Source organism: Eubalaena glacialis, chromosome 3, assembly GCF_028564815.1.
Source record: "Eubalaena glacialis isolate mEubGla1 chromosome 3, mEubGla1.1.hap2.+ XY, whole genome shotgun sequence".
In the NCBI taxonomy this organism is placed as follows: Eukaryota; Metazoa; Chordata; class Mammalia; order Artiodactyla; family Balaenidae; genus Eubalaena; species Eubalaena glacialis.
Genome location: NC_083718.1, coordinates 38810276 through 38831475, shown reverse-complemented (window position 1 = coordinate 38831475; position 21200 = coordinate 38810276). Strand labels below are relative to the sequence as shown.

Genomic DNA, 21200 nt, shown 5'->3' with positions numbered 1-21200 from the left:
TCTGTTTTGTGTTTGGAAAGACTTTTAGAAATTGAAAATCAAGTTAAAAAGTGAGTGACAACTTAAATGATATATGGAATATTTTGCTGATGTACAAGAGCATGCAGAATTAAATATGACCCAGTTCATATGTTAATTTTATTTTAATGTGTATGTTGAGGTGGAGTTTTCAAGGTGCCAGAAAACAAGAATTCACCCATCCTGTTTGGAACTGCAGCACACACACACCTTCAGTTACCAATTCTGTTCATTCCACAGAATCATCTTTAGAAAACATACTGTTCTCTATGTACCTGGTATATATCCCAATTAGTTTGAAGAATTTCCCAGATACTTCTTAATATGTAGTGCTCCAATTCCAATCTTGCCAAGTCCTGTACCAGTGACACAGCACACAGGAGTTTTATTTCTCTGGGTTGTTCAGAACCCAATGAAAGAACAATGGAATGGGATCAAAGAGATCAGGGTTCTTGTCCCATATTTACCATAAAATAATTGTGTCCTCTTGGGAAAATTATAGTCATTCTAGGTCCCTTTCGTTTACTTTGACAGAGCTGCACTAGATGACCCCAAATAACATTGCACTTTTTGCAGTAGTAGCTTAGATGTTATTGGCTTTCTGAAACAAATGAAGACAATGACACATGAAGCTGTGCAACATCTCTGTAACTATGTTTTCTTAGAGTTGCCTCCATTTTACAGATGATAAGATGACTGTGCATAGAAGTAGATGTTTGGAACCAGCGGTTCCAAAGTAAATGGAACTAAACCACAAGTTTCCTTCCTTCCTGAAGCTCACTTAGCCAAAACATAGGCTTCTGCATATTAAGCTGTAAAGCATATTATCAGTATAGTTTAAAAGAAGCTATTGTTCTAGGATTTCCAATTAATAGCAGGAGGTTTTGAAATTCTTAAAAGATCATCTAATTTTGTGAGATTTACAGCTCTATTTTCCTGTCAAGCAAGTTGTATTAGTGCCAGATAATCATCTGAGCTTCTGGATGCTTCTCTGAACCTCTTGAATTTTTCTTCTTGCTATCTGAAATTCAGGCCAGATAAGCCCTTTTCTAGAGCGTATGTACAGACTTGTGTATTTTTATATAGGAAAGCGATGCAGTGAGTCAGGTCGGGGGTTAAGCCCTCATTCTCAGAGTGGTATTGAGCTCCTGGTGAAATATAATTATCATTTCCTCAGAATCGAAAAGCAGTTATCTCTAGTTTTTAATCCCATTAACTATTTATACATTTACGTATATTTATTGTACCTACTAGGTGTGTTCTCTTTGGGAAGTACAAAGCTCTTTGAGACATAGGTTGTTCATTTTTTTGTTTTCCCACAAATGCTGTGACCTTTTGAGCAGGAAGGTCTATATTTTACTAACATCTAGAACCAGCCGTTAACACGGTGTCTAAGATGTAGTCAATAAATATGAAATAGATAAATGAACATATTTTTAAGGAAGGGCCAGGACATGAACAAATAGAAAATTTTCATTTTCAGTCACAAAGCAACCACAGACATAAAAATGATACAGACGACAAGTGCTACGGTCATTCAAAGAAGGCATAGAATAGATACAACAAGAATCTCCTCTATGGCACAGGGAACTATACTCAATATTTTGTAATAACATCTGTATTGGGCACCTGCTCCACACCAGGCCCTGTGACAGGTGCTTACATACTTTCCCTCTACCCCACCCTATGGGGAAAGTACCTCTGCTATAGATTTAACATTTGCCTCCCCCAAAATTCATATGTTGAAATCCTAACCCCCAAGGTGATGGTATCAGGAGGTGTGGCATTTGGGAGGTGATAAGGTCATGAGGGTAGAGCACTCATGAACAAAATTAGTGCCCTCATAAAAGAGACCCCACAGAGGTCCCACGACTTTTCTGCCATGGGAGGTTACAGAGAAAACACGCCAACTGTGACCCAGGAAGAGGATACTCACCAGACAGTGAATCTTCTTGCACCCTGATCTTAGACTTCCAGCCTCCAGAACTATGAGAAATAAATTTCTGTTGTTCATAAGCTACCCAGACTCTGGTATTTTGTTATAGCAGCCCAAATGGATTAAGATAACCTCTGTCCTTAGTTTTCAGACCTAGAAACTCAAATCTGTAGAGGTTACGAGGACCCTAAAGCCACTCAACCAGGCAGAGGCAGATTTGAAATTTAAGTCTCCAAGTCCACATGTAAGTCTATCAGACCCTGTCTCCAGACATGATGTCATGAACAAGAGCTAATGCAGCAGAACAAAGAGTTTACATGCAGCAACACAATTAGCAAACAAAGTAAGAATATAGTAGACGGACTGTTTTTGTCACCCAATAGCCATTCACCACTCTTCCAGCTGAACAGAAGCCAGGTCCCATGGGCACATTCAGCCCTGCTGTTTTCACTTCCCAGATTTGAGGGGTAGAAAATTATTATCCCTCCTGGCCATCAGCACCCTGACCTCCACCGCCCACCGGGCCAGCTTCAAGAATGGCTGGATCCACCTGTTCAAATGAAACAGGTCTGCTCTCTGTGGTGTTGGCTTCTAATTCAAGCAGCTCTCCCCACATGATAGCAAAGCTGGCTCCCAGCAGTTGCAAGCATGAATCCTACCAGCCTAGCAGTCCCAACAGATACCTTTTAAGTATTTTTTCCCCAAAGCTCCAGTTAAAAGTCCTAGGCTGATTCCAATTTGACCTGCTCTGGACATTCTCTTTAGAACCAAGAAGGTTGCTAGACAAAATACAGGATGCCTGCCTTGTTAAAGCTGAACTTCAGATAAACAGTAATTTTTTTAGTAGAAGTATGTTGCAGGCAATATTGAAGACACCCTTAAAAGTCGTGGTTTTCATCTGAGGTTCAGCTTTAACTGGGCGCCCCGTGTGGGCTTTGCCGGCTGTGGTCGCTCTGTTGACTCTGGCAACCTAACAGCCAGTCGTGGGCGCCGAGCGGGGTCGGGGGGTGGGTGGACAGTGGGGGACTGTGGCCCGAGCCGGGTTGCACACCCAGCCCACAGCGTGCAAGGAGAGAGGGGCAGCGTCGTCTCCGCTGCAGGAGCTGAGACGGGGAGAAGGGGAGCGCCCCAAAAGGAAACCAGCTGCCTCTCCCAGGAGAGAGGAGAGGGCTGTTCAGCAGCCAGAAATAGCAGAGGAGCCCGAGCACCGGAGCGGCGGCCTCTGAGGACAAGGCGCACACGTTTCTGGTGGGCGAGGGGCCCGCGGGCCATTCCGTGGGGAAGAGAGGAACCCGCGGCAGCTCCTCCGCCTCCCGAGCCCGTGTGTTTCCCTAAAAAAGCAGCAGCTGTGCAAACTGACGGTTCACAGTTGTGATAAATCGCCTTAGGAAAGCACTCCGATCAAAGTCACATCTAACTAGAACGCAAGAAGTCATCCCTGAACAAATCAATTGCGACTGGAATTTGCGGAGCCTTTGAGTGGCAGCTCTGGGCGCGCACCCACCCCGCTGTTTTGCTTTCCTCGCATGACGAGGGCCACTCACTGGGTCACGGGGACAGCGCGCTGTCTCAGCTGGGGAAGAGGCGCTTCCTCAGGACACATGCGAAACCCAAAGTGTGAAATGAGGCCTTTATTCCATTCCTTTGGGGGATTTCTTAATGACGTAAAGCCCAACTTGGTTTCAGATCTGCCTGTCATTTCCATGCCAGAACCTTCCTGGGGGGTCCACCCAGCAGCGGGGTGTCCAGGCGCCACAGGGCTGTGCTCTCCTTCCCAAGCCAGTTCATCTCCATCTGTAGCATTTTCAGAGAAACTCATGGATAGGTTTTCTCCAACAGGTTCTTTTTCCTTCAGTTTAGAAAGTCATTCGCCTGCACAAAATGAATGGCCTGAAGACATCACTGAGCCTCTTTTTCTCCCAGGGTCAGGGCCAGCACAGCCCCCAGACCACAGGGGCCCAGGGCCTCACAATGGGCTTCAGGCCTTCACCTCCCCTCCCGCCTCTCCCACCCCGCCCTACCCCTCCCCTCCTCCCACAGAAATCACATCCCTTTCTCCAGACGCCCCACTTGAGCTTGATTTCCAGCAGGTCTTTACCCTGCCAGTTAGTAATTCGGGACTAATTAGATGATTGCCTTCATTTATGGTAGCAGTTGGTGGGGGGGGGGGGAAATGAAATGGCTTTGCCCCTATTCTTGTTGGAAAAATAAATTACACCCACTGTCACTTGAGATCTTATTTTTCCCCCCAATCAAGCAAATTAGCAGCGTGGTTCATTTTCCCAGCATTCACTCCTCAACAGACGGCAGTGCCCTGGAACATGGCTTAGAGCTGTGTGGTCAGTGCAATTGTTTGGGGCTGTTTGTGCCGACAATGAGAAGAGACGCCTGTCTCCCAAAAGAAGAGCGGCCCTTGTCTTGCTTAGGCCAACGAGCTGCCCTGAGCGCTGCCCGCCTGGCTTCTGAGGAAGATGTACACCGCCATCTAGTGGAGATTGGGGCTCACTGCAGTGTGCTCGTTCTCCCCCTTTTCCTTCTGGCCGGTAAGGACAAGCAATAATGTTTCTTGTAAGTTCCTAAAAGTAGGGAGGTCTCTTTATATCACCAGGAATGAAATGTTTGCCTCAATGTCTGTAATGAAAGTGCAACCCCATGCTTGCACAGCGTCTGTCTTGTCAGTAGCCCTCTTTCATCCCGATGTTTAGGTCCAAGACAGGATTGTCATTGTCTGAGCAATGGGTATCTCTGTGAAGCTGGGTAGTTCTCCCCTGTCCCAAGTAGTGTGGGAAGAGACAGTCAGCACCCTCACAGGCGCCTTCATCTCTGCAGCCTCACCATCACTCCTCATCTCGCCCACAGCAAGCCCGATTCCAAAGTGCACAGGGTAGAGGCGTTCGAAAGTTGGCTTGCTCAACCAGGGGCATTGCCACTTCCCAGCGGGAGCCAGAAACACACCCACATCCTAAGACTCTTTTCAGTCTTGGCATTGAGGGGGTTCCCACTCTGTCTCCTGACTACACACAAGTCAGTGTCTTTTTCCTTTCCGCTCATTCTACCTACATGAAGAGCACGTTGATCTCCCCAGTTTTAACACAGGAACCATGATTTTCTTGGGTTTTGTGTACAGGGGCAGAGAGAGCAAGTACATCCCAGTATGGAAGGGCTTGGGGCCGTGGTTCTCAACCAGGGGCAATTTTGCACCCAGGAGACATTTGCAAGTGTCTTGGGACACTTAGGATGGTCACAGCTTAGCGGAGGCTAAAAGTCCTTCCATCACAGGACAGGCCCACAGCAAAGAAGCATCCAACCCCACCCAGCAGTCGTGCTGAGGCTGAGAAAGCCTGGTTTAGGCTCACAGATATCGCCCTCCAGCAAGCCGGTGAGAACACTGATTGTCCTCAAATGAGCCACACTGCAGAGGCTATGGATAGATAATTCATCCTCTCCCAAGTCAGTACTGACCACCGTTTTTCTTCTTTTAGACTCTTCCATTTTAAACATAATTTAGCTGTCTCTTTTTGCTCCCTCTGCTTTACTGGGAAGAGAAAGGATTGGAAAGGGGGAGGGGAAAGCGACAGCAAAGGAGGATTAGAGGCCTGACCTGTTTCTCCTGGAGAAGCTGGGCACATTCCTCTCTCACACGTGCTTTGTGACCGAGCAGGGTACAATTAAAGCACAATAACTTGCTTGTTATTCAAGTCAGGCATTAGTCCGGGTAATGGCGTGCTTGGTGGAGAGATGGATTTCCTTGTTAGGAGCTAAGCACAGGATTAGCTGAATTCTCCATGGAGAAATCTTGATTTGTTCAGGTCTTTCATGTTTTCCACAGAGAAGGGATTATGTCTTCCTAAAGAGGGGACTTGCTTAAAAAGCTACAAAGTATAAGAAAAGGATTTAGGGCAGAGGGGCCTGTGGCTACCTAGCTGAGGGGTACAGGGAATTTCAGAGCCAAAGATTATTTAAAGCCATAAAGTTCAAAAAATAATTGGTTTAGGGACTTCCCTGGTGGCGTAGTGGTTAAGAATCCACCTGCCAGTGCAGGGGACATGGGTTCGAGCCCTGGTCCGGGAAGATCCCACATGCCGCGGAGCAACTAAGCCCGTGCGCCACAACTACGGAGCCTGCGCTCTAGAGCCCACGAGCCACAACTACTGAGCCCGAGTGCCACAACTACTGAAGCCCACGTGCCTAAAGCCCGTGCTCTGCAACAAGAGAAGCCACCCAATGAGAAGCCCGCGAACCGCAACGAAGAGTAGCCCCCACTCGCCGCAACTAGAGAAAGCCCGCACGCAGCAACAAAGACCTAAGGCAGCCAAAAATAAAAATAAATAAATTTTAAAAAATTTATTTAAAAAAAAATTGGTTTAACACTACTGCATCAGTGCTGGCGAGTGCGCTGTAAAGGCAATTAAGCATGAGCTAATATTCATTTTACTTTGGCTAATTACTGCATGGATCCAGGAGAGGGAGAGGAAAGAAAACATGCCCCCTCCCTGGCAATCAGGGAGGACGTTGGTTTTGGTTTCTTTGCCTCATAGGCATGCTTATTAGTTGGGGTGCCCAGAATCCAGCCATCACAAGGGCCTTATTAGTTAAAACACAGGAAAATTGTTCTCTCAAGGCAGAACAGTGAATGCTCTGCTGTCCCAGTGACCAAGCAGAAGCCACTATTAGTTTTAACTCCATCGATTATTGTTAGCCAGAGAGGACATGACATACACAGTCCTGACTTCACCCATGTGCCTGCTGAGCCTGGGTCAGGGGCTCTCAACCCAGAGCAACTCTGCACCCCTCCCCCCAGCTCCCCAACCCCGGGACAATTGACAATTTCAGGAGACATTTCTGCCTGTCACAGTTGGGGAAGGACTACTGGCATCTACTGGGCAGAGGCCAGGGATACTGTAGGAGTATCCTACAATGCCCAGGACAGCCCCACAGCAAAGAACTATCAGACACAAGATGTCACCAGTGGCAAAGGTAGGAGGTCCTGGTCTAGACAGAGGCAATTTCCTCTCCTTGAGTAGGTGAAGGTCTTCAGAATCTCCGCTTCCTCAAATACATAATGGACAAGTCATCAGATGACCATATTTCATGCTAACTAACACGCTTTTCTTCCCCCTTTTCTACACTGGGTATTCATTCTCCCAATTCAGGAAATCGAGTGACACTAAGAAAAACTTGCCCTGGAAGAATGGTCCGCGGGGGCAAACCGAGACCCAAGTCGGTGCCCACCCTCTCCTTCCCCGATTCACACACACACAGCCAAGAGAGAAGACAGCGAGCTTCTCTGCAATCCCCTGGTTCGGAGTTTTGAGAAGTTTTATTCCCTTTTCTGAGATTACCCACTCTTCCCTGCATGAAGCATGTTCAGCGAAGTCATTTGTCCTGCAGCTTTACAGGAGTTAAGAGCCCGCAGCTGCGAGATACCCATTTCCTCCCTGGAGAATGAGGACTCCCCCTGAGGGAAGTTAATGCTCAGGACAGGAGCATCTGTGGAGCTGGTTACAGCCAAGGGGCTGTGACTCAGGACTGTCCCAGGCAGGCCATCAACTCTCTAGGAGAGCCTCAAGGATGCACTTAGCCTCCGTTTACAGGAGGTGAGGAGGGCAGAGTACTGCAGACGGGGAGCGGGGCGGCCACACCCAGACTAAACCCTACCCGGCACCCTGCAAGAGACAGAAAACCTCTCCCCTCAGGTCCCACCAGCCCTGCTCTCCCCTTCTGCGCACCCTCTCCAAATGCGTTTTCCTGCTTTGCCCCCTCCCATTCAATCTGTTCTAGGTACAGCGGTCACGGTGATCCTGGTAAGTCCCAAGTCTGATCGTGTCACTTGGAGCTCAAAACCCTTCAGAGGCTCCCATCTGGATTCCCATAAAAGCAGTCTTCTCCCTCTCTCCGCCTCCCCATCCCTCTCTCTCTCTCTCTCTCTCTCTCTCTCTCACACACACACACACACTGTCCCTCCCCTTCCCTCAAGCCCTTCCAGACACACTGGCGCGCTGTCCCTGGCTGTTCCTAGCAGCTCCCTCCCCATAGCCTCCCGCACTTACTATTCTCTCTGCCTAGAATGTTCTTTCTCTCCGTATCTACAGGGGCTGCTCCCTCCGGTCTGTCCACATGTCCCCTTCTAATTAGGGTAGCCCTCTTTCCCTTTGATGCTTTATTGTTCCCGTAACCTGCATCATCTGGTAACACGCTAAAAACTTCCATGCTTTTATCTGGGGGTCCTTCCCTACCCCACCTCTCACTCCCAAATTGCAAGGATCTCTGTATAACATTTTCACAGCTGTCTATCTCGAGGACCAAGTACAGTGCCCGGCTCCAGCAAGCACTCAGATATTCGCTGAAGAAATTAGGAAATGGACCAGGCTACTTAGCTTCAGAAGCTCTTTCATGGAAGTTCCCATCCCCTCCGTAACTGTTCTCAGCTAGTTGACTGAAGACTAGCACCCTGACAATGAGGCAACTCTAAACTGTGAACGACAAAAATATTTACTGTGTCTCCGAGGGGCACTTGTGTTTGGTGTTTTTTTTTTTTTAATAATTTTTTAAATTAATTTTTAAATTTATTTATTTTTGGCTGCGTTGGGTCTTCGTTGCTGCATGCGGGCTTTCTCTAGTTGCGGCGAGCGGGGGCTACTCCTCGTTGCGGTGCGCGGGCTTCTCACTGCGGTGGCTTCTCTTGTTGTGGAGCACGGGCTCTAGGTGCATGGACTTCAGTAGTTGTGGCACACGGGCTTCAGTAGTTGTGGCTCCCAGGCTCTAGAGCGCAGGCTCAGTAGTTGTGACGCACGGGCTTAGTTGCTCCGCAGCATGTGGGATCTTCCCGGACCAGGGCTCGAACCCGTGTCCCCTGCATTGGCAGGCGGATTCTTTTTTTATAAATTTATTTATTTATTTATTTATTTGTGGCTGTGTTGGGTCTTCATTTCTGTGCGAGGGCTTTCTCTAGTTGCAGCGTGCGGGGGCCACTCTTCATCGCGGTGCGCAGGCCTCTCACTAACGCGGCCTCTCTTGTTGCGGAGCACAGGCTCCAGATGCGCAGGCTCAGTAGTTGTGGCTCACGGGCCTAGTTGCTCCGCGGCATGTGGGATCTTCCCAGACCAGGGCTCGAACCCATGTCCCCTGCACTGGCAGGCAGATTCTCTACCACTGCGCCACCAGGGAAGCCCCCGGATTCTTAACCACTGCGCCACCAGGGAAGTCCCCGGATTCTTAACCACTGCGCCACCAGGGAAGTCCATGTTTGGTTTTTAATTGTAGTGAAATGCACATAAAATTGTATCATCGTATCATTTATGAGTGTAGAGTTTAGAAACGTTCAGGACATTCACGTTGTGCAGCAGCCAATCTCCAGAACTCTTTTCTTCTGGAAAAACTGGAACTCTCTGCCCTCCAGCAACCCCTACTCCCAGCCCCCAGCGCCCACCATTCGACTTTCTGTCTGTATGAGCTTGACCACTCTAGGTGCCTCATACAAGTGGAATTGACAGCATTTGTCTTTCTGCGACTGATAGGTTAGCATCATGTCCTCAAGATTCATCCATGTTGTAGCCTGTGTCAGAACTTCCTCTTTAAGGCTGAATAATATTCTGTTGTGTACACACCCCGTTTTGCTTATCTATTCATCTGTCAGTGGGCAGTTGGGTTGCTTCCACAGTTTAGTTATTGTGAACAATGCTGCTATGAACATAGGTATACAAAGTATCTTGGAAAACCTGCTTTCAATTATGTTGGGTATATACCCGGAAGTGGAATTGGATCATATGGTAATCCTACTTTTAATTTTGAGGAACCACCATAATATTTTGCACAATGGCTGTACCATTTTACATTCTCACCAGTAGTGCACAGGGTTCCAATTTCTTACATCCTCATCAACCCTTGTTATTTTTTGTTTTCATAGTAGCCACCCTAATGTGTGTAAGGCGGTATCTCACTATAGTCTTGATTTGCATTTTCCTAATGATCGGTGATGCTGAGCATCTTTTGATGTGTTTATGGGCCATTTATGTATCTTCTTAGCAGAAATGTCTAATCAAGTCCTTCGCCCATTTTTTAACCAGGTTGTTTGCTTTGTGGTTGAGTTTTAGGAGTTCTCTGTACACTCTAGATATTAATCCCTTATCAGATATATGATTTCCAAACATCTCCTCTCATTCTGTGATTGCCCTTTTCCTCTGTTGATAGTGTCTTGATGCACAGATTTTTAAAAATTTTCATGAAGTCCAATTTCTCTATTTTCCTTTTGTTGCCTGTGTCTTCGGTGTCATATTCAAGAAATCATTGACAAAATCTAATGCCATTAAACTTTGGGGCACTTGTGCTTTTTAAAAGGACCTTTTAATGACAAGTTCCCCAGTTTGGGGAGTTCAGAGCCCTGAAACCTCCCAATGCAGAAAATACATAAGAACCAGAGTGCTTAATCAACATTTCTGTTGGCAAGCGAGGTCCCAAGGAGCGTGTGGAAGCACAGCGGAAGTAACATGGAGGACTTTTAGGAATGCTCTCTGCCACCTTTGTTTCCTCCCTCTTTCTCCATATATCCCTCCCATTTTTCCTTCCTTCCTTCCTAACAGATAACATGTCTGGGGCAGGATATGGTGAGGAAAATGCTTTTACCTCACTCCCCTATAAGAACACTGACCGCCCCATGAGCCTTGAAGAAACAATTTGCCTAATTTGGAGAGAAAAACTCCATTCAAGCCCTGCTGGGATTAAAGTTCAAATCTGCGTGACCACAAAACCCACGTTCATGGACCCACTTGCCTCTATTGCTTTTTTAAGCTATAGGAATGCTGGATGAGGAATGTTGTCTGTTATTAACTAGAAAAACATGATCCCCCTTTGAGCCTTCATGTCATTACCTATAAGATGAAAATGGACAAGCACAGCACGTTTCCAGTGTTATTTTTGAAATTTTCAGTGTTATCTTACATGAAAATAACATGAAGACACAGAAGCAAACCTGCCTGATTCTCCCTTATGCCTTGACTTCTTGGCCTGCAAAGAGGTCTCCAAGACCCTCCTTGGACAATCCAGGGTTCCACCCAGCACTGAGCTAGATGACCACTGGCTCCCTTCCAGCCCAGTGAGTCTTTGCATGACTGTTTTGGGTTTTTTTCCCTAGACTCCCATTTCTTAAAAGTTTAAGAGGAGAGCCAATCACAGACCTCCATTTCACCCAAGGGCTGGCATGCCATGAGGTCACCAATATTTGTGTTATGTACTGCTAAGAGATTAAGTGGCAGTATAATTTCAGAGAAAAGTTAGGTTCCCTGGAAGTCAGGAACCCCAGCATCCTGCCCTTAAACACTCGAATGACCTTGAGCAATGAAAGGTCTCCAGACCTTCATTTCTTATCTTCAAATGAGAAGACAAATTGGACTACATCACTGTTTCCTAAAGTGTGGTGTGTACACCGCTGTGGAAATTAAGCAATAGGTAGAAAAAAGTTAGGTGCTTTTATTTTATGTATATATCTATAAATACTTAAATAGCCTCTCAACTCTACAATATCTTAGCTATTATTGCTACAGCAAGGCTGAAATCGTTGACACACACACAAGCAAGACCCAATGCTAGTATACATGGTGAAGGTATCTCACCTTCAGGAATTGTCCTTTCCACCCAAACTGTCCAGAAGTATTGACACTGATGAAATGGATCACTAGTGTGGATCCTCATATACCAAATTCCCATGAGCTTTGCTGAGAAGACCTCAGCAGTGCATCAAAGCATCCCTTTGATGCAATGTGAATAAGGTTTAAAAAATTTATTAACGTGGTTAGTAACTGACTGCAGTTTGGGCAATCCCACGCTTGATTTCTTGGTTTCTTCCACTTCTAGCTGTCTTTGACGTGTGACATGTTGAGACGAAAGTCAGTATGCTCTTCAGGTCAGTCTTAATCTATAACCTGTGTTATACATGTGCCTCATTAAGGACAAATTTCTAGTTCCAGATGGGGAATTTTGGAGCAGGCTTTTTTCTCTAAATGAATGGGCCTCTACTCCAAGAACACAGACTTCACATATATGGGTATAAATACATACATACACCAAAGTCAAATCACTTTCTATCCCTCTATTCTCAGTTTAGGCCCTGAAGGTATTATTTACAGCCCAACACTTGGCCTGCAGGGAAGAATCTCATCCACCTGAGATCTTAGGCACAGTGCCTTCAATCCCCTCCTCTCTTTCTGTTAAATTTCTGCAAAGGCAGGAAGTACCAGAGTGATGCAGAGGTTGGCTGGAAAGTTGAGAAGAGGCCCCAAAGATGTAAGGCTTAGGATGACCCTAAAGAACAGATGGGGTTTGGATAGTCGACACGGAAGCTAGAGAAAATTCCAACTGGGCAAGGAAGGAGTGGGCACTATAAATGGGGGACAGGGAAAAGACTGGAACACAGGGTTTGGACTGGGAAGCAAAGAAGATGCTATAAGGCAGGTTCGAGGGGTGGGTTAGAGAGAGCATGATGGCCCGCTAAACCTTTTAAGCTCCACTCTGTGCCACTCACGTGCTACAAAAGGATTTATTTCAGTGTGAGGTAAGATGTAAGTGCTGCTTTAAGAATTTAACTGAACCAAAATGACCTGGGGACCAGGATGCTAGTCTACTGTTATAGGTTCTGTTCTCCTGGGGAAAAAACCAACATAGAAAGGTGCATTAATCTGCTTGGGCTGCCATAATAGAATACTAGAGACTGGAGGCTTAAACAACAGAAATTTACCTTCTCGCAGTTCTGGAATTCTGCAGTCTAAAATCAAGGTGCCAGCAGAGTTGCTTTCTTCTGAGGCCTCTCTTCCTGGCTTGCAGACAGCTGCCTTCTCACTGAGGCCTCACATGGTCTTACCTGTGTGTGTGCATGGACAGAGAGAGGTCGCTGATATCTCTATCTTCTTATAAGAACACTAGTCCAGTCTGATTAGGGCCTAACCATTATGACCTTATTTAACCTTAATTACCTCCTTAAAGACCCTATTTCCTAATACAGTCACATTAGAGGTGAGGGCTTTAACACAGGAATTGGCGGGGGCAGGGGGGATACAATTCAGTTCCCAATAAATGGTGTGAACTTGGACCAAAGCACGTGATCACAATGGAAATGCAAGGACAGGACAAGAGGGACTTTGGAAGGATGAAGAGAAGATATTTGTGAAGGGTAGAGAGGACTCAAAGACAGCACTAATGTTACCAACCCAAGCACATGGGGACTGGAGATGCCTTCCGGAAGAACCCCCTCACAGGGCTTTATATGCCATTATCCTCCTCCCCATCACTCTCTTCTGCAGGGTAACTCATGCATTTTCCAATGTAAGAGCAGCCTGTCTTTTATCAAACGAGAATCGTTAGGACCAAGTATAAAGAGTTTTTTAGGATGGTACAATAGACTATAACTAAGGAAAACGGGATGGTATTAAATGAAGGGGATTTAGACTTCAGCAAAAAAAAAAGACCATAATATTGAGCTCTGTTAGACAGGATAATATTCAGTTTCCCAGAGGAAGAGCTGACACATTCATTCAGCGATCCAAAGCCAGTTTCAAAATTGCACTCACGTGTGTTCGGCAAACCGCTGTCAGAAGCTGTGAAGCCTCTTCCTTTTTTCATCTACCTCCCAAGGTACCTGTGATCCAATGTCACCGGCCAGACCATCATAATGTCCCATCTGACTAGCAGTCGTGCTAGCCCTTAATCATTTACATTAAATGTATGTGCCATCAGAAACCTGAAGATCATTCACAAGCTGGCTTTGATTGCATTCCGCAGAAGCAGACCCTAAGATGAGGATTCGTGCACGTGTTCCCAGGGAGACTGGCAAGGGGAGGGGGGAAGCAGGACAGAGACGAGATGAAGCCACGCAAAGATATATGGCCAGCAGGTCCTGCAGAGGGTAGTTTCACCACTCTGAAGTGCAAGTTGTGCCTCAGAGCTGCGGCCAAGGAGCTGGGCTTTCCTACCCCTTCACCTACCTGTCACTGGCTAAGGGCTACACCAGAGTGATTTCCAGGCACCACAGTCAACCTTCAGGCACTTCAGTTTCTCCAGGTGTTCAGACAAACTCCAGTAGCCCAAGTGCAGTTTTCCCCAAAAGAGTCCCAGGTACCTACTGTGGCAGTGAAAGCACATCAAAGCCAGTGGGAACATAAAAACTGTAAAAAGGAATTCAAGGGAATCTGGCCAAACACACACACCCTAATTTCACAGTTCTACTAAAATATAGGCAAAGGAAAAAGTCATGAATGGGCACAAAGATTTAACTGGGTATGTTTGTTGCAGTGCTGTTTTAAATGGATGTGTCAACTAGGATGCTTTTGGTTTCAAGTAACAGGAACCTCAACTCAAACTGAGCTCAGTAATACAGGGAGTCTGCCGGTTCACCTACTGAAAAGTTCAGTAGTAGTTCGAGTTTCCACCATGGTTCTACCTGGACTTCTCTGCCAGTTCTCCCAGCTCTGCCTTCCTCCATGTGCAGACTTTGTTCTTAACTTGGCTTCCACATGCCTTTTTTTTTTAAGGGCTGCAGCTGTTAGAGGAGAGGAATTTTTTCCCCTTTTCCTAGCCATAGAACACATAGAACATAGTACTGAGCTTCATTCCAGCGGAATTAACTTAGGTTCCTTGCTTGCTCCTGAACCAATCCCTGTGGCAAAAGGGCATGGGGCCACCTTGGGTTAGTTTACACCAAGCAGGGCTGATTTGGGGCGGGGAGGGAGAAGAGAAATCCTACCCTGACCACGTAGCTGATAGGCAGTGGACAAGGGGAAGTTCTAAATAGCCACTAGAGCCAGGCAAACGGAAGATAACCTAAAATGACTGTAAACTGGACACTGGTTTTACAATTTATCTTCATTCGGTGGAATACCACACATCCATTTAAAACACGTAACAAAACAAAAAGATGTTCAAAAAGTACTTTATATAGAAAGAGTAGATTATAATACTCTTGGAAAGACATACACCCATTCATTAACAGCCATTATCTCTATGTGGTGGCGTTTTGTTTGGTTTTAAGATTTTCATGTTGAATTTTTCTTACCCATATTCATATTTTCCAAAATTTTATAATAAAATATTTTTCTTTGTAACAAGAAAAATATCCATTCCACTACCTTCATGCTTTTTAAGGGGCTGCATTTTTCTCATCTGCTTTTCCCATTAAACTTCCAAAGTAGGTAGTGTAGCATTTATTCTTTTTTTAATAAAAGAAATAGGTCCAACAAAATTACGTGACATGCCCAAGTTCTCACAGCAAGTTATTATAGGAGTTGATGTTAAAAATCAAGGAATCTCGGTTTCTATGGCAATTGTGTTCCAGTCCTCCATGTTCAATGATTCCTTTCCCTGAGCTGATAAGGAATATTCACACTCTTGACACCTTTGCCCCAAATAAAATCAGCGTTGACAAAGGGACTTCTCCACTCCGCACCAAAAAGTTTCAACATTTCAAAGAAATGCCAGTTCCTTTCGTATCACCCCAAAAGCAGTCTAGTGGACCCAGCCCTGATGAACAGGATTATTAGTGACACACAGGGAATGAGGTTCTCCGGCCAGCCCCCATTAGTGGCGCACGGCTAACTGCTGACTGCTGGGGCCAGTCCTGTTGGAATGGGAAACCTGACTCTACGTCCATGGGTTATTTTGTACTTTTTTTAACTGTCCGTGCTGGTGTGACAGAGGATTGATCCAACCATCGGGGCGCAGGGACTTCTCCCAGTTCACAGGTCCAAAGATGCACTGGGCTGTCTTTCCAACCTCTCCATCAATAGCAGTGCCAAGTCCACCCTTGGGAAAATAACGCTAAGGGAAAGATCAAAATACCAGATCCATGTCCTTAGTGAACCACACCACGTGGGATTTAGGTAAATAATCGTCACACCCGCACCCTCATTACCAGCACCAAATCTCTCAGAACCACTACAAATCATCTCATTTTATCCTTCACGTATTTTCTATGAAATATCAGCCTTATTCTAAATTTGGGCCATTATTTTAGACTACCCAGGCCATCCGGAACCCTCAATTCTGAGGACAAATGAAAAACATAAGGTCTCTTTAAGGCCTAATGTAAAACTTCAAACTTCTGTGGCTCCAACATCAGCCAACTTCCCGGAGGACATGTGCCTGGTATACGGCTGCACTGTGTACTGTGACATTTTCTTTATCTACGGCGACATCGAGTGTGGGGCTCATCCCCTTCTGGGCACATGGGAAGATTACATCTTTGCTTCTTTTAACTTTGGGTCCCGTGACTAGTTCTGGTCAATTGGTTCTAAGGGGCAGTGATATGTGTCATTTCTGGGCCAAAGCACTTGACAGACAGTGAGACCCTCCACTCGCCTCCACCTACATCATCGATCACAGAAGTATGTGTTGAGATGGAGGGGCCACGAGGTCGAATCAGCCTTTACCATTGAGCCAACCCTTCCTTGGAAGAGTCTCCCAGACCCACAGCCAACATCAGGTGAATGAAAAATAAACGTGTGTGTTTTAAAGATACTTAAATCCTGTGTTGATTTTTACAATAACACAACTAGCCTACCTTAACACATGCTTACTATGGGGTCAGTCACAGTGCTGGGCACTTCACAAGCATTATCTCACTTACTCTTCAAAAGTAAGATTGATTCTATTAGAATTCCACTTCACTGATGGAGAAACAGAAAGGTTAAGTAACTTATCCAAGATCACACAGCAACTAAGTGATGCAACTGGATTAGACTCCTAAACGTACATTCATAACCACCACATTGCTAAAGAAGCCAAAGGTGAGCTCATAATAATGAGCTGAGTCAGAAGAAGGAGAGAAGCAGGGAGCAAGAGAGCCTTAAGGGCTAGGATTGAGAAAAATTTGAGGATTAGGGGAAAAGCAGGCACCTTAGAAAAAGGCCTAAGGCATCAACTCCCAAAATAACGTTTGGCAATTTAACTACATCAGAATTATTACAGGTTAAAAACTACAAATATATAAATAAACTAACAGTTAACTGAATTACATGTGTGTAAATGGAACATGTCACAATCAAGATGAGTATAGAAAAGTTTCACCTATTTTAAATGCTGAGAACAATTGCCTGTTTTCCTATCAGGTGGAACACTGAGCCATTTTTCCTCACAAAATACTTTACTTCCAATGACTACTCAGATGCCAGTCTTCATATAAACCCAACAAAAATTTTAGGAGAATAAATTCTATTGACCATTCATTTGTTTAGAATATAACCAGACTTGGCATTCCATTGGACAGTAAATCAAAGAACCCAAAGCAATAACATTGAACCAGAGTCATTGTGGCGTGCCTTAGATGCAGACACATATATTGCCACTTTTAAGAAAATTTTCAAGATGTGATTATAAATAGGCATCTCCAGACATTAGTAAAAAAAAATGTAAATTCAAAATTTCAAGCAATAAGCATGAAAGATGATTCTTCAGTAAATTAAAATTCATTTTCTAACAATGTTGGAAAACATCTACTTATATATATACACATTTATGCATATAACATTTTATTATGCTTTAAGGAAAGCCAATTGGAAGAATCAATATAAATGTATCATGTCTTAATATTCCCAAAGTTTAACTCCACCTAAATACTGACAATGAAAATATCAGTTTTAATTTAACCTGTAACTATAGGTTTACTTTAGAATCTATGGAACTGTTTTAATTTCTTAACTTGTCAGAATCCACCTGCCCTCCACTCCTGCATTTAGTTCCTGGTTTCAATTTCCATCCTTTTCTGCCCTGTAGTCTTCACGTTTTTTCAGTTAGACTCTGGACTAAATATCAGCAGAGGACAGAGACACCACCCCCCCCCCACCTCAACTAGAAGAGAGGAGGTGCCATTTACATTCTTTATTGAGATGTGCCTATAAACTCATAAAAAATATCCAAGGAATAAACAAAAACTGAAAGTAGGTTGTCACCCGATGAGACCTTCTCCTAAGATCGTGTCAACTGAGCACAAGGACTCTAAAATGATTCCAACCTTCAGGTTTCACATATTGTTGCCTTTTTAAAGCAATTTAAAGCCCCCCCAAAAGATGTTTTAGAATGGGAGGAAATCCAGTTGGAGGAGATACAGGAAAGAACAACTAACTACCCATCTCCCCGCTGTCCCACCTCTCCCCCGCACACGATTGCCACTCCAGTTTGACTTCTCAGGGATCCCAGCACAGCACACCAGCACTTATTCTCACCCTTTGGTAAATGCCCTTCCCAGATCCTTTTTCCTACCAGAACCTGCATATCCATCCTTCAGAGCCCAGTTCAAGTGCCACTTCCACCATGAAGCCCCTATGAAAGTTCAACCCACTGGGATCTTTTCTAAATTTCTATTGTTCCAACCTTCTTTTATCACACACTCAGGATGGGGTTGTTTTGGTCAACATTTCCATGTGATTAGTCTTCTTCCCCCACCTAGACAGTAGTCTTCACACATTTTTATTTTCCAGAGTATCTAGCATGACATTGATCATTAGCAGAGGCTGAGTTTCAATGTGTTGTTTAGATAACTATGTATAATAATGAAATATTGAAAATGGGATGACAAAAAGTCAGACTTAAGGATTACAATCCAGTTTCCTCAATATAAGTAAACATCAGTCTTAATTGTGGCAAACCCAACCCCAATGACCTAATTCATCATTTGAGAACCCATAAATAATTAATTTTTAAATATCCTTTGCTTCTAGGAGGAAACAAAAGGTTACAGCCTTGAGCTTTGACACTAACCCACTAACACATTCTGTAGAACAATGTGACCTGAGAAAGGCAGCTCAAAAATCATGCCGCGACTGAATTTCATCATGGCGAGACTAGATGGAAGGCAAGGGCTTCACAGTTGTAGTAATATTGATTTTTTGGAAAACTTGGTTTCAGTAGTACTAGTTTTTGTCCATTAAGCAGCAACCACTGCTGAGCATGTCAGACAAAACTTCTGAGAACCTAACATTAATGCACTTTCATGCGAAATTTTGAAATTCAATTTAGTTATGTTATAGAACAGGAATCACTGAAAACAAGCCGAATCTCCAACAATAGGGGAACAGATGAGTTAAATGTAGGGTATGCTGCTGACGCTTCCCTTCCTGCCTTGGGTGGCAGCCATGCTGCTTCAGCATAACTTCCCCCACCCCCAATGCAAGCCAGTCCAAATCATCTCATCCTCCCACCCTTTGCTACAATGATTCTATCAGTTGTGGGCAGAAACCCAGCTAATCAGTTTGTGGCATTCCCTATCTGTAATGACTGGTTTCGTCTAGTCCAATCAAAGTGAAGACAGAGCTTTTGTTTGACAGCTGGGGGAGAAGAACTGTCTGGCAAGTCCAGTGCTATGGACTGAACTGCATCCGCCACCCCCAAATTCACATGAAGTCCTAACCCCCAATGGGATTACATTGGAAGATATGGCCTTCAGTTGGTAATTAGGTTTATAGGAGGTCATGAGGGTGGGGTGCCCTTAAAGGGATTAGTGCCCTTACAAGAACAGACACCAAGGAGCTTGCTTCCTCTCTCTCTCCACCCACAGGCAGCAAGAAAAGGCCATGTGAGAACAAAGAGAAGGCAGCAGTCTGCACCCAAGGAGAGAGCCCTCACCAGATATTGACTCTGCTGGCACCTTGATCTTGGACTTGCAGTCTCTAGAATGGTGAGAAATAAATTCCCGTGGTTGTGCTATTTGGTTCTGGCAGCCGAAGCTGACCAGGACATCCGGTATGTAGGTGTGAAGCCTGAAACAGGAGGGGCCTTTTATATCCCCTGAAGAAAGCCAGCCTGAGGATGGAGCCTTCTGAAGAAGGGTAGACCTCTTGAGACAAAGAAATGCAAACAATGTCCTGATGACATCACTCCCAATGCCACCTGAAGTTTGGGCTTCTTTCACTTGCTAATAAAAGCCTCCTAACATACACAAATTATATAGGCACAAGAATAAGGTTTAAAAGAGAATAAGGAAACATGAAAACATTGAATTTTCGGGGTAGGGAGGTTGGCAGTTTCGCTTTTATTCCAAATCAGTTCACCTTCATTAAGAGCTTACAAAGGATCAGATATATGCATTATCTCATTCAATCTCCATTTTACAAGGAGGTAACTGTAAGTGTAATTTTAATGTTTGTTCCATAAATTAAAACTTTCACATTAATAATTGAACTGTTAAAAGATTATGTGCTCCTAGAAACCATTCTCCTATAGAATAGTAACAGTATAGAGGTTTGTTGATACGGAAGAATCACTCTACATAATACATGAAGGGCAGATGGACAATCTCTTATCCAAACAAGTTTACAAAGGAAAGATAGCGCCAGTTGAACCTCACATAAATATCATTTAATCCTGCCCTTTATTACAGTGATACCAATATGGTTCATAGATAAGATGACCACAATACTAGGGACATGGTAAGGATTCAATAAATATTTGTTGAATTTTATAAACAACCCTGTGGTTAACCCTCTGTCATGTATTTCATTCCTTTAATAGTGTTTATTCAAATGCTTCTGTTGAGATAGCATTTCCATACTAGTCTGTTCAAACTAAAACTAAGAATTACACTCACCTGAATCTACATCAAACTGGCATCTCATTACTCTATCTGGAAGTCCTTGATATTTTAAAATGCTGTGCTCGATAGCTTCTATACGCCTCTCCAGACCCCCTCTCCACCGTTTCCACCCTGTGACCTGTATGATGTATACTGGCAAGCTTCCAGTTGGGTTTGGTCAACGGAGCGGACAGACAGTAGACAGGAGAACGAGGCTGGAACACTTATCCCTCTGGCTTTCCTTCTGCAGGGCCACCACAGGCTGGCAGTCTCCTGTCATTAGCCACTTCTATACAACCTGGCTCCACAAGTTGGTATCTCCACTGAGGATAGTGCTAACAGAGCCCCACAAACAACCCACTGTTTCTAGCCCCAGCATACAGCACAACTGCCTGTGATTCTGCTCCACACATAAATAATCCCTTTATCAAACTCACTACAAATTATCCAATTAGGGTATGACATTTGATTTCTCCAGGACCCTGACTGATACGTAGTGCCCAGGCAAATTTGTAATACAAGTTGAAATCACAAAGTATACAGATGCTCTCTTAGCAAAATAAGACCTACAAGTTATGCAGATGTGGGAGATGTGTCTCATATGTTGACTTAGTGGCCAAGTATTAAATATTACAGTAGAGATACCTAAATTTTTTTCAGATCTCCATAGAAACTAAAAGAGGGAAAAAAAAATTTTAA

At 44.6% G+C, this 21200-nt stretch overlaps 1 long non-coding RNA gene across 1 annotated transcript in view; it reads left to right on the top strand.

Moving 5' to 3' along the window:
• Window positions 1-20347, top strand: part of LOC133087857 (uncharacterized) — a 68917-nt gene extending 48570 nt beyond the window's left edge. The window contains exon 7 of the long non-coding RNA XR_009700458.1: window positions 19488-20347. This is a non-coding gene — a long non-coding RNA (uncharacterized LOC133087857). The remainder of the gene's footprint in view (window positions 1-19487) is intronic.
• Window positions 20348-21200: the final 853 nt, after the last annotated feature.